Source organism: Ambystoma mexicanum, chromosome 8 (assembly GCF_040938575.1).
Source record: "Ambystoma mexicanum isolate Mex_15411 chromosome 8, UKY_AmexF1_1, whole genome shotgun sequence".
Lineage (NCBI taxonomy): Eukaryota > Metazoa > Chordata > Amphibia > Caudata > Ambystomatidae > Ambystoma > Ambystoma mexicanum.
This window is the reverse complement of record NC_090929.1, coordinates 768983077-768995686: the sequence shown is the minus strand read 5'-3', so window position 1 is coordinate 768995686 and position 12610 is coordinate 768983077.

Below are 12610 nucleotides of genomic sequence, written 5' to 3'. Positions count from 1 at the left end.
GAGGGCTGTGTTTTTAATTCAAACGAAGGAAGAACTTCGCTCCAGCCGAAATCAATTAAGTGGTCTAATTATAAATCCTCAACGAAACAGACTTCATTGGTCAAGTGATGCACTGCAAACATTTGTGTGCAGTGTAACAAATGACCACCAGCGACTGTTAAGAGGTCTGAAAGTTACTGATTATCATGATAAAATGCATCTTTTTGTCCCTGTTTCAACTCCAGATACTAAGAAGAGTAATCAGTGTCATATCCATGTATTTGATCTGGCCATTAGAGAGAGAAAGAGGCAACATCGAAAACAGAAAAGGCAGATTTATTATTTACCGGTACATTGTCGAGAGCTGGCCCTACGCAAATTGAAGACTAAATATAGAAATTGGATCCGAGGTCACAAGGCAGTTATGTTCCAACATGATGGAGAAAGGTGGTTACAGATGGCTAAAACTAAAAATACATCACAAATCTGGAAAATGATAAATAATGGAGTGAATGCTCCCCAACTAACAGCTCAACTTAATGGTGTGTCGGAGAAATGTTGGGTCACTTATTTCTCCAGCATTTATGATCTTCCATCCAATAATACTTCGAAGCTGGATTGGAAAGTAATTAATCCATCTTTTCAGATTAATTTTGATCGCGAAGATGTTTTATTTTACATCAACAAAGCTAGTTCTTCAAGAGCTCCAGGGCCTGATGGCTTGTCAAATTATGTCTTAAAACAGAATCCGGAACTATGGGCGTCTATTCTTTACGCTGTCTTCCAAGCCCTGCAAATAAAACAGGCAGTTCCTCCATCGTGGTGTAAGGCCATTACAGTGCCAATTTATAAGAAGGGAGATCGAGCGAATCCTGCAAGTTATCGTCCGATTTCTCTTCTTGACGCCCCGGGCAAGATCTTCAGTAGAATTGTCTTAAGAGATCTCAACAATTGGGCGTCAGAACAGAATCGGCGAGACCCATTTCAAACTGGTTTTGTGGTAGGTCTTGGCACTAGTATCAACATAACGACTCTTAATGCAATCAAAGAGCTGTATGCCATAAGAAACCAACCAATATACTTGGCGTATGTTGATTTTCGAGTAGCTTTTGACTCGGTAGATCAGAGCTTGCTATTCGAAAAACTGCTAAAATTTGGCTGTCCAACCTCACTTGTGTATCTAATACATTTACTTCATTCAAACACCTCAATGAAAGTTAAATTGAACTTAGAAGGGCTTTTATCAGAAGAAATACCCACCAAACGCGGCCTGAAACAAGGCTGCATTCTAGCCTCTACATTGTTTAATTTGTTTATACTTGATTTGGGCAATGAATTCAGCAACGTTGTGAATGACGCTCCGAAACTTGGCAACCAGATCATTGCATGGCTTTTGTATGCAGACGACTTAGTTCTCATTTCACAAACGCCGAGAGGCCTACAAAACATGCTTGATAAACTGGATCAGTATGTTGCCAAGAATAATTTGACCCTAAACCTGGAGAAAACACAAGTGATGAAACTGGGGAGGCATGGATCTAGATTAAAGAAACAGTATTGTTGGTATTTGAACAATCAAAAGTTGAATGTAGTTAATGAATATAAATACTTAGGTGTCATATTTAGCAATTCTCCTACTAACATGCCTCAAAGAGACAGTATAAAGGGTAAACTGTCCACTTTAATATCGCAAGCGAGGATTTTACAATATAAGTATGGCAAGTTTTCATGCAAGCACATACTTATTTTTTACCAGCAGAAAGTAATTCCTATTGTTACGTATGGATCTGAAGCCTGGTCACCCCTGCAGGCCAGTTATTGGAACAAAATTGAGGCAAGGTTTTGGAAGAAAGTTTTGAATCTCCCAAACTCAAGCCCAACGGCATTGCTTCGTTTTGAGTTGGGAATCCTCTCGGTGAATATTCAAGCATCCTGGAAGAGATGTTGCTTATTTCGGAAATGTGTGTTGGGTCTATCTAGCAATAGTGTACTAAGAATTCTGGCAGATTATCTATTGCGATCGGAACATTTATTCCCTTCAAACTGGAGAGCGGCTGTTTTATCGGACCTAACAGAAGCGAACATCTCATTAGATCTTTTACTATCTAATCCCACCAAAGCCAAAACAAAACTGTATCAACTAGATTGGCACTTAACTCAACAGAACTGTGTAAAACTAAAAGACTTTGACAGAGCTCTGTTTGGGCATAAGAAATTCCGGCAAACTGCTGACTATTTATTAAAATGTCTCTCACACAAATTGAGAAATCAAATATTGAGGTTTCGCCTGAATTTATGGCCAACTAAACAAATCTTATTAAGGAGGGGTATTATTAAGATAGACTCCTCATTCTGTCGATTCTGCAATGATGGGAAAACTAGAGAAACCTTGAAACATTTATTGATAGAATGTGTTGCACTCCAATTGCAGAGAAAAGACATTCTTGACAAACTAACAAGGTACCATTACACAAGTCGCTCTAACGATGAGCTATGGCATGAGCTGTTTGCGACCTCAAAGACAACAGTAAGAATAGCCACTATCCAATTTCTAAATAAGATACTGTGTCCAATATATCCAAGCAAGTAAGCTGTTTGGTTAATGGAAGAAATTGGGTAGTATTCGGCTCTCTATATACATCGATAACCATTTGAATATGAAGTGCTTATATCTAATTTTAATATGTTATTATTGTCTGACTCATAGAATTAGACATGCTAACTGGAAGTGGTTTTATAGGAGGTTTTACTTATTTTTTCTTAATCATCAGTTAAGCAAATGTACTTAATTTTATGTAATTTGTCAAAATTCGTTTTTTTATGATATCTGTGTTTTATTTGATTTATGTTTTGAAAGGTTGATTTATTCAGCCATCCAAAATAAAATAAAAAAAATAAAATAAAATAAAAACAGTTAAAAACGAAATTAAAGCACACGTAGCGCAGGTGCAATGTTTGCAGCATCAAAGTAAAGAACAGCTGAGCGGGAACTAATAGAAGCTTTTGGGTAAGCAGCATTACAAGTAGTCGGAAGCTACCTTTAGGTTGCAAGGCACTAGTTCATAGTTTCCCACAAATCTAACTTCCACAGGAGATTGAAGCCATCATGTTGTGTCCCTGTTATATGGTCCACTATGCTATGATGCCTTCTTGATGTGTCCGTATGTTTTATGCAAAACAGAGTTCTTATTGCATAGGTGTGTATGGCACCGATTGACATGGGCGGCAGCTGGGCTGGTAGCTCATGTAACTTGATGGTGTCCAACTAACCAAGCTCCTGTAGGCTACAGCAGAAGGTAAAAAGCTAGCATTCATTCTCTACCCCACAGGGATGTGCATACATGCAGCCATTAGCCATGCCTGCATCTAGCAACATGGATGTATGGGGCGTTTGCAAATGCCACCAAGTAGGGAAATCAGCAAGCGCAGGCTAAGTGGCAACTTGCTGAAATCGATAAGCGCAGCAATGTGGCGACACGGGGTGGGCAGCAAATGCAAGTTGTTTGAATGAACAGGTATTTTAAAGCAGCCGAGCATGGCCTATTGGTGTGCGTGAGTAAATGCAGTCCATTCGGCCCACAGTAGCTATGTTTACATGCATCGCGTGTGTACTCACATTACGTGCCTGGATGTGGTGCGTATGACAGAGCCGTGTCTCCTGTGTGACTCCTGTGTGACTCAGACAGTCAAAAGGTGGTTTAAAGGAAGCCCATACAAAGCACTCAAAAGCTGCACTCAAAGTCTGTTTCAATGAGCAGACCATACAGAGCTTCTCACCTTCTCTTCCCTGTCTCCTTGCTCTGGCATCCGCTGCAGTTCGTCCTCCAGCGCTCTAGTGGAGATATCCCCTACACAGGCCCTCCACAGGTAGCGTAGACTCTAGGAAAGGTCCAGCAGGCTAAGCAGGGTTGGGCGTGCCTCACACTGGTAACAACAAGCACCAGCCCGGTCGACATGGAAAGATATTCGAGCAGAGGAGGACACCAAGCCCGGAAGCCCCCTCATCGTTCATCCGCCGCCATCTTCTGAGGACAACAAAAACAATGTGCATAGCCGCTGTACCGGCCTAAGCCAGCACAGAAACAGGAGAGCATGGGAAGTGTAGTACCGCGACTTAGAGAGGTCCGCCCATTGTTGTATGTGTGCACATAGAAGAGAGACAACTACTCTTAAAATGCACAGAGGGCAAACTGCTTAGACAGGCAAGCTTTATGAATTACATGTTATACATTCGCTGCATGAACTTCGGGGCAGTCTGCTCCTTACGCTGCACGTGAAACATGGCCACCACCAGAGGCTCTCAAAAGAGTTCTAATGCAGAACACTTTTGGGTGGGGAAAGGCAGGAATGGGAAGGATTCACCATAGGGATTAGCATAGCTAGAAGCAGAGAATGGGAATGCTTAAAACCAAACATCACCTAATACACTGTGTGCCCACGCCCCTCAAATGTCATTCTTCTGTGGCCCTCATCAAATGCCATTCCTCCCTAGGTATAGATAAATCAGTATTTGAATGCAATATGTTGGACTTTATAGGTGTCTCAAGCGACACCTAATAGCACAAACTAAAAAGGAGAATCTCTCACTTTAAATTAACTTCAGTGCTTCCAGGGAGAATGCCAGGAATTCAGTCAGGGATGGCCCTGTTATCTACAGAGCAGTATATTGGCGAGGAAAAGAAGCAGACACATACTCCCATTGAAAACAATTCTCAAATCCAGTGCATGGAGTTAATATTAGAAACTAGGCCACATTATTTGCCCAATGTTTTACATTTAATGTGTAAAGTTTCCAAACATGTTAGCAAGACTAGTAAGTTAGAGTCACTCTATGGGGAATTATTGTCAGATATGCATTTGCTAGAGCCATACCAGCTCTTGCTGACAGCACTACGACCAGAGGAAAAGACAGACATATCGAAGGAGAAAGTGCTGTGGTTTTTATGGTTAAAAGTAGAAAGAGCAGCATTGACAGGGGCACTCCGAGTGGTTAGGATCATCCTGGTATTTGGCAACATATCTTGTCATTGCATGCGCCTTGCGGTAATGAATTGTGGTTGATTTGGGGGAGTTGAGGGACGTGGATAAACTCTGTTGGGGCTTCTGGGGTTTGACAGACGTGGTAAGAGACCAAAGGATCAGGCAGCAGAGTTTACAATTGTGTTTGATATTTTATGTTTGGTGTTATTTGTTAGTTTTTGTGCATAGTGTAATAGTGCATTTTAACATAATAAGTGGTATGTATTCCCGGCAAAATAATGTATTTAAAATGCTGCAAAGTTGGCAGTGATGGCATGTTGTAAGAGGAGGCGAAGGATTAATTTTAGAACTTCTCACTGTAGCAATAGTGTTATCCCCAGGGTGGATTCCTTTCACTACTTGGGGGTCAGATTCTCTGCTCATGTAGGTTCCACGGCCCATGCAACCAAACAGGCCTGGCCGTTTAAGCAGGCTCTGGGTAGGATCTCCCGGGCCATGTCTATGTTTAAAGTCAAGCCAATTGCCCCATTGTTGCAGCGGCTTCGGTTGCCAGATTTGGAATGGATCTATGGGGTTATTCAAATGTCAGTGGGGTTCAGACTCTGGAGAAACAATTCCTTAAGAATCTGTTGGGGCTGCCAGCTTCAGCTCCAAACGTGTGTGTACATGTGGAATTGGGTTGTACTCCAATTGGGGACATGGTCTCCCTGCAGTCAGTATTGCACTGGCTCAGGTTATGGGGTAATGGTAAAGCATCACTCACCCACAAACAGATTATTTTCTTGATAGACAAGGACTTGGGAGATAAGGTCCCATGGCTTTCTTATATTAAGAAACAGCTGAGGGTGATTAATACTACACACATGTACCCACCCAGTTGCATGATATCTCAAGGGGAGATAAGTCGATGGACTGCATACTTTCATGAATCTGTGAGAATGGACAGAGAAAGTATAGAAATAATGAAGCCAAAGAATCGTGGGTTGATGACAAGTATGTCCCTGGGTGTTCAGCGTTATCTGTTGTGGGCAAAATTCCCTGCAAATGGCGTCCTCGTATCCAGGGCAAGGATCAACTGCATCCACCTAAGGGCCATGATGGCAGCATGGTACAGGGGCGGGGGTGCAGATAGATCCTGCCCAGTGTGTGAAGCCCCATACCAGGACCTAACACATTTGATTTTCTTTTGCACTGCCTATTCCCAAGACAGAAGAAGGCTTATAGAACCCCTATTGCAGGAATTGGGCTTTGTACAATACCAACCTGCCCTAATATATTTGTTGTGAGTGGACTCGCCATGCGTAGGTTGGTCTTTACTCACATATCTCAAAAAAGGACTTTACCTCCGGAAAAGACTGCTAAATATTCAGCCCTGAAATGAAATGCTTAAATTGTACCTTGTTAAATGCCAATGACCATTTCCATATATACACTTTTCTTACCAAGCAAAATGGATGATCAAAAAATATAATAACCATACAAATTATTTTATTCTCAAAAGTTATGATTGCAAGGTGAACATGCAAACTAGGGTTGTTGCCTCAGTTTTTTTTTATCCCCACTAGTCAGAAACAGATATCTAAAGCAAAAAACAACCCCTAGAAGTCATGTAAACTCAAACCTGGAAACAGACAAAGCATTAACAAATTAGAAAAGTTTGTTCACAAAGTGAATATCTTAATTTGTAACAATGTTTAACAATCCAATATACAAAATATGTCATTTAATCAAAATCATGTTTAGCACATTTCAACTACCCCCACAATAGCTCACAACTTGAGTTTTCACAGACCCCTGATCATCAAACCAACACACCTATTTAATACATTAATTATTTATTCTGCACATCATTCATTACAACCTATAATTTATTTATGGCTGATTAGAACCAGACCTCTGTTTTAAAAAAAAAAAACTGATCTGCAATGTATTATAATCACACCCATACGTTCAGTTTAGAGAGGACATCAAACATAGCCTCACAGACACACTTAACTTTAATTTATTAGATGCATTATTGACTGGTAAGTCTTCTCCAGAATCACACATGTGTATGTGGTCAACAAGTCATTCTGCAAAAATATTAGATATATCAATATCTAGATTAATTTAATCATATAGTAAATGTCTTCAAATTATACTGCAGTTGGGAACAGAAGAAATAAAAGAGACATACCTTTAAAACTTTAAGTTTAAGGAAATTCACTCTCTTTGCTTCATAAGCTAATCAAACTCATGAAACATATTCCTCTAATTACTAATGCCTCTGTGGACCTGCAAAACAACCATAAGTAACATATTTCCAAATGCCAATAAATATAACAAAAAACAACTATCTGATATTGCTGCTTACTACTACAATTCAAAGGATGTTGAGATATCTCTAGTAAGGTCAAATTTGCTCATGATGCTGATATGTATGTACATTCTTTTAATTCAATGACAAAACTGCCCTGCATGCACCAGAGTAGCTGCATCTGCAAGATACATTCTTAAGGGATCTATCAATGCTACAGGATAACTCAACCTATCGCTAACACTGATGTTTCTCTTCTATTAGCTAAAGCTCACCCTACTGCCCCCCCTTCTGCACTAATTCTTAGGGTTTACCCTTTATTAGTGTTTTACCTCCTTTTTCAATGTTTGTCTCTCTACTTCTACTTTTCCCACATCCTTCAAACATGCCTCCGTTATCCCCATTTAAAGAAGCCCACTGCTGATCCACTAATTGTCTCACATGTTTGGCCTATTTCCTTATTACCAGATCTTTCTAAATTATGGGAGCGGATGGTCTATTCTCAAGTCTCTACTTTTGTCTCCAATTCTTTTATTCTTCCACAATTCAATCTGGCTTTCTTCCTCTCCAGTGAAACTGCTCTCCTCTCTGTTTTGGATTCACTTTTTTCTGCGCATTATTCCAAACACTCATCTTTTCTCATTCTTTTGGATCTATCTGCTGCATTCAACACAGTGGACCACTTGCTCCTACTAGTTTCACTCTCTTCCTTTGTTCTCACAGGTTCTGTCCTTTTTACTTGTTTCAATCTTATCTATCTCAAAGAACTTTTTCTGTTTGACTTTTTAGTCATCTAAATATTTTTTGCTTGCCCATGGTGTTCCCCAAGGGTCTGTCTTGGGTTCTATTCTGTTCTCTCTTTACACTCTTGTTGCTGTTATTTTTTCTTTTGGTTTATCACACCACTTTTATGCTGATGACACTCAACTCTTTCTATCTTTCTCTTCCTTTTCTTCTGAAATTCACCACACACTTTTGGCCTGTCTAGTGGGGATCAAATATTGGATGTCCTCTCACTATCTTATGCTCAATGCTGGGAAAACTGAAGTCCTTTTCTTCCTTGCTAATACACTCTCCGTTACCCTTGCCCCGTCATTTTTCTCTTTTCCTCCATCCGAGCTTCCAATCTCACACACGGCCGAAATATTGGGCTCCACTTTGACTCCAGTCTTTCCTTCTCTCACTACAGCTCCCTAACTTTGCGCTCCAGTTGCTTTCACATACACAATATTTCTAAAACACGTCCATTTTTCACTTTTCACGCTTCTAAACTCCTGATTTGTCTTGGTGTAATAAAATATTATATCATACAGTCTATAGTCTGAAGCACCTAGACTCCAACAGTAGCCAACCATTGGCAAAACACAATTGGTTCAATCTCATAAATCAAGCCAAAAATCGAGCCACTTGACAATTACATTTAAAATGCATAGAACACCAAACAACTTAAATACCTCAACTATAACCTGATTCTTTTGTTAAAAAGTAAAACTGGCCATACAATACGTTTGGCATGCCTTGATATATAACTCTTAGTTCTCTGTATTCAGCGCTGCTCCAGTCTGGATGCATTAAGGGAGAAATTAAAATCACAGTTTTCATCTGACAATTAGTACAACATCACAATTACACGGTCATGTGGGTTTCTTCCCCATTCAAGGCATTTTAGGCTCAAATTATATATTCCCCATTAATTCGAACTGTGTTTCTTTAATACGATAATTTCAACAAATAGAATACTGGTGTCCTGGACATGAGTGGAAATAATGCCATGTATAAAATAAAAAGGGGGGCAGAGACAACCTGGTGAACTATCGCCATATGTCTCTGTTAGACCCAACATGGAAGATATTTGCCAAAAGCAATATTGCACCATCAGGTATGGGCAACAAACAATTATATTATAAGCTACTTGCAGGCAGGCTTCCAGACAGGAAGAATCACATTGAAGAAGGATTGTCTTTATGCAGTCTTCATCAATTTTAAAACGGCGTTTGATGAGATCCCTAGGGTAACACTTTGGAATTTGCTTAAATGAAAGGGGGTCTCAGATAATTTGCTGCAGGTCATTCAGTAATTATACACCAAGAATGAGGCAGTGGTTCGTTGGGGACTCATGGACGAAATTACTTGGCTAATCAGAGTTGAAAAAGGTGTCAGGCAGGAATGTGTGTTTACACCGACCCTATTTTGCACATGTTATTGATATAATAAACATACTCATAGCCACGAGACCAGACACCCCGAGATTGGGTTATGACAGAATCCCAGTATTTTTTTCCGGACAATCCATTCCTGTAGAAAACAACACCATCTGGACTCAAGAAACCTGGGGCAATCTTCAGTGGTGAATGTAGTGCAATGGGCGTGGAAGTCAACATTGGAAAAACAAAGGTGATGGCGTTTCACTCGAAATGCCTCAAGTGTCCAAAGCTAGTTATCCAAATTGGTGACAGGAGATTGGAACAAGTAGAGGCATACCATTATCTGGGCATTAGGTTAATCGAGGATACAAATAGATTGACACAGTTTGAAAAAGCAAAAATAACCTTAGAAATGAACTGCGAGGCAATCAGGGACATCATTTGGGGGTTGACAGGGGTCACAATTCCGACCCCTGAGGTCTCCCATGCTACCGCTAAAAAAACACAAAAAAACAAGATTTCTTTTGATTTTTTTAATTGAAGTTCCAGGGCTGTGGCCAGCGCCATGTTGCTCTTTGTTTCTGGAGTGGATGGCTTTTTTGTTAAGACCTCTTTAATAAAAACAGGAGGTTCCACAAGGGTAACTCTGAGCAGTGATCCTAAATAAGAAACAATAGGGATAACAAATAATGTGTCTTTCTGGAATTCTATACAATAATTGCTAGACTCATTAAAGGTTTATTTTTGGCACACTTCAGGGGCCGAGTCACGGATTTAGACTGTTCTTAAAAAGACCTCAAATTCACAATGGAGACAAAAACTCCCAAAAAGCGTCTAGAGTAGAATAAGCATTTATTTCAGACTATGGGCCTCATTACACGGACAGCGGTAACCATGGCGCTATTAGCGCCATGGTTGCCGCCAGTATTTTACCGAGTCGGCCAGGCTGAATGGCGGAATTACCGCCCTATTCCAAGGTGTGTGGGGGTGGTAATTCCCCATTCACCATGGCCCTTCCCCATTCCCATTTTTGCCCCATAGGGCTCAATGGGAATGGGGAAGGCGGTAATTACGGTACTGCAAATTGCGGTACCGTAATTACCTTCTAGGTCCCTTTGTGGGTTCCGTCCTTAACGGCTGGTAAAGCCAGCCGTTAAGGTAGGGTCCCACAAAGGGACCTCGTAGTAAGGTGGTAAGGGGTTACCAGCACTGGCAAACCCTTACCGCCGTCCGTGTAATGAGGCCCTATGTATTTTAGTTTTCACAAGTTGCCATTGACTCTGTTACGATCATCACAAGACATTCCATCTCAGTGTCTTCGGTCACTTGACAAAATCCTTGTTCCTAAATGTTTGTGTACAGTGTAGACAATTTTGACCACATAGCACATACATTGGCCATTGATTTAATTGTGCCTCAATTAATGATTTTTGTGATGTGTCTATCTCTCCTGGCATTCTGTTCAGGATGTTTGTTTGCAATTATGAGGTAATGAGTGACCTGAGTACGGGGTGCCATGTGATTGTGCTCCTTTCCCTGTGCTACTATACATTCTTTAATACACAGTTATGAACCCTCCCAATGGTATGTATTTTGTCAACCTCTGAAGCCTGTAAAGTAGATCCACACAGGCTTAACAAGTGGCCAACTTTGCACCAGACCTGCAGATGAACTGCTCTGCTGTTAAATCTCAGTTACCAATTTAATGGTATCCACTACAGAGTGCGAATTGCTTTCTGACTTTGAGAACATTCATACAAGTAATTGCTCATTTTACTATATCTGATAAGATAGCTATAGCTAGTAAAATAGCTCAGTGGGTTAAGTGTTTGCTGCTGCTGTGGAGGTTGATAAATGAGTACCAACACAGGTTGGTAATATGGGCCTATACACACTGATATTAACAATACATATGGTGATCCTTTCTTGCATGAAATGTATATCACATTACAGTGATATCATAACCATATTTTCCGTAGTGTATCGAGGTACAATGCTATGTGATGCCACTTCCTGTTTTGTCAAGGGGCGAAAGGTTGTGTCATCAGAGGCCAATGGTCGTGTGATGTCACTTCTGCTACCCCAGGCCTTTTGGTGAAATGACATCCCTGTTTGTCTTCCCTCTCGCTCGTTTACATATATTGCGCATGGCGCTTCCTATTCCCAGTACTTCTCTGATAATGAAAAAAACCAAGAAATATGAGGTAATGCAAATACAATTCCCCAGCTTCTATGACCTGATATAATAAACTACCGAGTACAGAGCTGCTGAGAGTGTCTTGGAGTGTGCAGGAGAAATCTAATAATTGCATTTCAACATATGAGACCCAATGGCAATATTTATTTGTCATGTTGGATATGAACTCGCAAAAAATGATATACCACTGGGTAAGGGTAATTGTTTATATTAAAACATTGGCTGTATTCAATTTGCTGCAATCATACACTCGCGTGCACAAGGTTGAGTGTATTGTTATTATGTACATTAAATACTACAAGGTGCTTTTTTTTGTTCACTAAAGAACCATTTTGAGGGCCTAGATCGTAGGATGCCTTGTGAATCCAGCTACAACCGGTTTGCATTAAACTGAATATAGCTTTGCCCTGGGTTATTCAGTACATATATGGAGGCAAGTGAATGTAAGGGTCGTGTGATGTCACTTCCGCTACACCAGGCATTTTGGTGAAATGACGTCCATGGGGGCAATACTGAGGTTCGCATGTAGACACAGATGTGCTGCTGCGACATTTACAAAGTTAAGGCGAAAGCAGCATCAATTAATGGGACTGACATCTGGGGGCATGTAAAGAGGCCTGGAACCACAACCAGCAAAAACACATTTTTAAAAACACTTCTCCGACTTCCCACTAGTAATCCAAATGCGTTGGTGCACCTGGAAACAAATGTAAAATTAATGTCCGATGAAATAGCGTTAAAGCCAGTGCTATACTGGATTTATCTATGGGTCTCTTCTGACCTTTTTAAATAAAGAGGGGCTCTATGGGACATGACGGTGGGCAGGTTCTTCCCTAGTGACAACATATAAATGCTCAGTTAACGACACGTAACTTGGTACACTTCTGGCATTATCCAGAACTCATGATTACAGAATCAAAGAGTCCAGTGAAGCTGAATGAGCTGGAGCATTACAAATGGTGGCAGGAGGCCAGGGAGGAGAGGAGGAGGAGGAGATGGAGGAGGTTGATGGCT